The sequence below is a fragment of the Sinocyclocheilus rhinocerous genome, unplaced genomic scaffold, assembly GCF_001515625.1.
Source record: "Sinocyclocheilus rhinocerous isolate Xijiao unplaced genomic scaffold, SAMN03320098_v1.1 scaffold952, whole genome shotgun sequence".
NCBI classification, from domain to species: Eukaryota; Metazoa; Chordata; class Actinopteri; order Cypriniformes; family Cyprinidae; genus Sinocyclocheilus; species Sinocyclocheilus rhinocerous.
The window spans coordinates 152,055-156,434 of record NW_015641498.1 but is presented as its reverse complement, the minus strand read 5'-3'; the positions used below and the strand labels follow the sequence as shown (position 1 = coordinate 156,434).

Sequence of the window (4,380 nt, the reverse complement as noted above, 5' to 3'; positions counted from 1 at the left end):
TCATTCATTCAGTAACGAAGCAAAATGCTGTAGTTATGAATGGGTTATTAATCACTTACTTTCTAAATCGTTCAAAGCCGCAGATTCGTTCACTAACGAAACACTGCTGTATGTTGCTTGGAGATGCACACCAGATGATACGGATTTCGTTGGAACTATTATTTCGTTGCAAAATATAACAAACATGACAATATTCTGTTTAAAATGTAGGCTAAATTTAAAATGTAAAATGTTCACTCAATATTATCTTTTTTTGTTGAACTGTTGTAAAAATTAATGGCACATTTGCCATCGTTTGGATATTCAGGGAAATTTGCATTCTTGCTCATATTTTATACATGAAAACAACTCAAAGGGTGTCTTTATCGAAGAGAGCTTCAATCAATCTTAATGTACAGTGCGTCAATATTTGCTCTTCATGCTATTAAGTGAAGATCTACTTTAAAGATACAGTGAACAGCTGCGCGATTTGCTAAAGCAGCATATTCAGCGGGCATCCTATCATACGCATGCTGCTTGTGTGGATGCAGTCTGTTTTGACCTCAAAAGATGAGGTAAGCTGATTGGAAATCATGTATTTGACAGTTTACGGCACTCCCATTTTCCTGTTTTTACATTAGAAGCGGCAATTTGCTTGTCAGAAAGACATTTTCGGTTTTAATGTTACTTTAAGTTGGGGTAGAATTCAACTCAGAATTTTGTTCACGTACCCCCCTCCGTCACCTCACGTACCCCCAGGGGTACGCGTACCCCAGTTTGAGAACCACTGCGCTAGATCACATCAAATGCCTTGTCATCAGTGGTCTACATTAGAAGAATATCAAATGTTCTGAATTACCTCAACGTAAGAAGCATGAACATCTTTTAGTCTCAGACCTTTTGGAGGGAAGTACTCAAGTGTCATGGATACAAAGCCATGAGATGCAAGCAGAGCAGCACGGTACTCAATCAAACCAGCACTTGCTCCCCATAGGTCCAGCACTCCTGGGTATGGCCCAGGGCCTAAATAAACATGAAAAGTAATTTTAAACAATTTGCACAACTTCTTTGACACACGATCTAATAGAAATCAGCCCTTTAGACACCAGAGAAAATTAACAAATGTAAAATTGATCTTGAACGGTGAATAGAAAATATGTTATTTAAAATGTGTGTACCTGGAGGAATGAATAATGTTCCTCGCACTTCTTTCTCACTGACATTCACCCTCTTTACACCTGGTGCTATGTACCAGCGCTCTGCGACACTGGTTGCCAGAGGTGTTTTGTGGCTGAAGCCTTGACATAGATGCCCAATGTATACTGAGATGTGAACTACCATTGGTGTGAGAACATCTCTCTTACGTAACCTGGAGTAAAGAGTGGGTAGTTAGGTGACAAAAGAGAATTAAATATAAATAAAAAAGAAAACTGAAAACTTGACTTAGTAAGAAAAAACATATTATCAAATTTTAAGCTACCTGACTCCTTGTTGACTTCCTGGTATGGGCCTCATACTCCAAAGCAACCCCATTGGATCCGTGCCTTTATAAGTGCCTCCCAAACTTTCATCTTTGGCCACTAAATTATATATAAAGCATATGTCCACATCATGTACTTCATGCATATTGTAATGCTTTATCTGATGTCTGGATCAATGACTACATTTACATGCAATGAGTAAGACTTAATCAGACTTAAACACAGTAAGATGTTTACCTGTCATGATTAAACAAAGAACAACACACTGTGTCTGTAGCTGTAACTATGGGAACACCTCCAGGTGTGACATTGTCTGAATCCCATATAGAAATATGCCAATTAATTGGCTAATGTCGCTGATGCCACCTCCCTGAGGCACTGCATCAACAGCCCTCCATAAAGGAAGCGGTTGCACAGTCATTCCCCTAAAAAGAATTAACTCCTTCCCTAAAGCACCATAGTCCGCTATGTAGCATCTCGTTCCCTATTCAGGAAATCAAGGTTAAATACATAACTGAGATGTTCCCTTTTACAGGTTCACTCTGTGCTGTCAAATCAATGAAAGCCAGCCTGCCGTCACAAAATTATCTTCCAAAGGTGCTCCCTAGGAAAGCGCCCAAGATGAAGCCACACCCTTAGTGCACTGTGCTCTAAGGCCTAGACGGGAAGTTAAACCACACTTCTCATATGTCTCTTAGGAACTGAATCCAGTGGTTCAAACAGAGACCAAGTGAGCTCTTCCAAGATCAAAGACAGGTGCCAGACAGGAAAACCGCCTTGTCCCATGCATAAAGCAGGAAAGAAGTGAATGCCTTTACAAAGAAACAACCTCAACCAGAATGTGCACACAAAAGAGTTGCTAGTGCCACAGCAGCACTGAAACACTCCTGAAGGAATTCTAGCACTAAACTAAAAGGGCAGTGAATTTAGTGCAAGTTGCGAGTTATTCACTACGACTCAAATACCTCCTAGGGGAAATAGCCCTCACATTACTTGTCCTCAAGACTCCATCAAAATTCCCTGAGTTTTGATCAATAAAAACATCAGAGTGATAGGGAAAAGCTGATTTTGCTTCCTTTATCGAAAATGAGGTGGACCGAGTGCAAAACACATGTGACAAACAGATCCCACATAACATTGTGTTTCACTATGAAGAGATAAGATGCTGCTACCTTATGCTGCTAGCTGATACACACACATTTTTTTCACAGATAACTCAATTTAGCAAGGGCCAGATAAAATTGCTTCCTGAAGACAGGAAATCAGAGAAGTAATGGTGCGGGTGCTTATTTATGAAGCCCTGGTGATGCAGTGCCTCAGGCAGAGGTGTCAGAACCATCAGCCAATAACTTTCCATGGTTCTATCATAGGCGGAGTTTCACTTTTATGCGTGAGGGGGCACCCACAGGCAGAAAGCCACGAGCACTTTTTTATATGTTACATTTATTGTAATTATGTAACACACATTCTACATTAAAAATACATTTAGAATGAACAATAACTGCTGTACAAAAACAAAAAAAAACTAAAAACAATGCAGAAAAGCCGCCTCTTTTTCCGAATTGCGTAGATGACCACTATCTTTCTTTCATCTCTTCTGATAAATTTTCAATCAAGTAGTTCGATGTGTGCTAGATCAGAGCCAGTTTCTTATTCTCCTCATAACTGAGAAACTTATTTCTGATGTAGCCGAACTAGAGCCCTGTATTTCGGGCCCCGACTTTTTTACGCCCCTCAGGCTGGGCTTCAGGCCAATTTTCACGTCATAGTTCAGACGTGAGCCGGGCCTCGGGCCTGTTTAGGCTTCTCCTTATTTTTATATTTTAGACATCCATCAACTCAGACGTCACGCCCACAGAACGTTGGCTAAACGTCTGATGCATATGGCACACAGAAGTGGAAACACTTCAGGAGTTTCGAAGTCGTCATCGGATTGGATGAATTATACAGGATTTCTGGGAGACGTGTGTGTCGCATTCTATAAGGTTCCACCTGGAAACAAAAATGCCGTGATGCCAAACCCCCTCACGAAAGAAGAACACGGCCTGTTTTAGGCTTCTCCTTATTTTTATATTTTAGACATCCATCAATTAGTGATGAAAAAAATTGCTAAGCTGGTGGAAATGACACGAGACCGTGCTACCGCGACTGTCAAGAGCAGCTCGACGGTGCTTAGTGTCACGCCAGCAGCAGCAGCATGTATGGTGCGTGCCGTCAGCGCAGCTGAACAGTTCTGCGTTCAAATGCACGCAATAGCCTTAAGCTTGCCGCAAAGCATCGGCAAAAGTAATTACCATAATTGTGTCAGGGGGAAACAGTAAGGAGATATTTGAATTATTTACTAATAAATAGTGTTTTCTGAGTCGGTGTCTCAGAAATCCTGATCGGCATCTCCTCATTAGAAGCGCCTTTAGAGAGAAGTGCATCTTTACAGATTATAATGAAAGAGTTTTTGTTTTTGATTTTTTTATTTCGTTAAGTAGTCATTTAAAGCTTTCTATAGATATATTTATCATGTCTGTGAGGCATGTATTCGCTGAGTTTCGGTTCATTTTTGTGAAGCGCAGGTTCCACCTGGAAACAAAAATGCCGTGATGCCAAACCCCCTCACGAAAGAAGAACACCGTCGTGTTTACAACTGTGACGACGAGCGCTTATCAGGATCAACTAAACGCTGGATTTTCAAAAGTATGTGAAATATTTAAAGTTCACGGCACAGAATCTTTAAAATACGTCCGAGAGTTTTACACACCGGTCTGTTATTGTGCCGACATTTCCACGCCCTGAAACGTGATGCTGAAAAGAAACAAACTGATTGGTTGTTTGACATGTCAGTCAAACGGCCTCATGGGCGGGCCTTGGCTAATGAAAGCTGCCATGGATTCCAGACCTTCAGCCGTCAGTCTGAAGGTCTGGCTAC

General features: G+C 41.1%; 1 pseudogene; it reads right to left on the bottom strand.

Moving 5' to 3' along the window:
* LOC107755142 (acyl-coenzyme A thioesterase 1-like) overlaps nt 1–4,380 on the bottom strand; it is a 26,861-nt pseudogene that overhangs the window by 20,523 nt on the left and 1,958 nt on the right.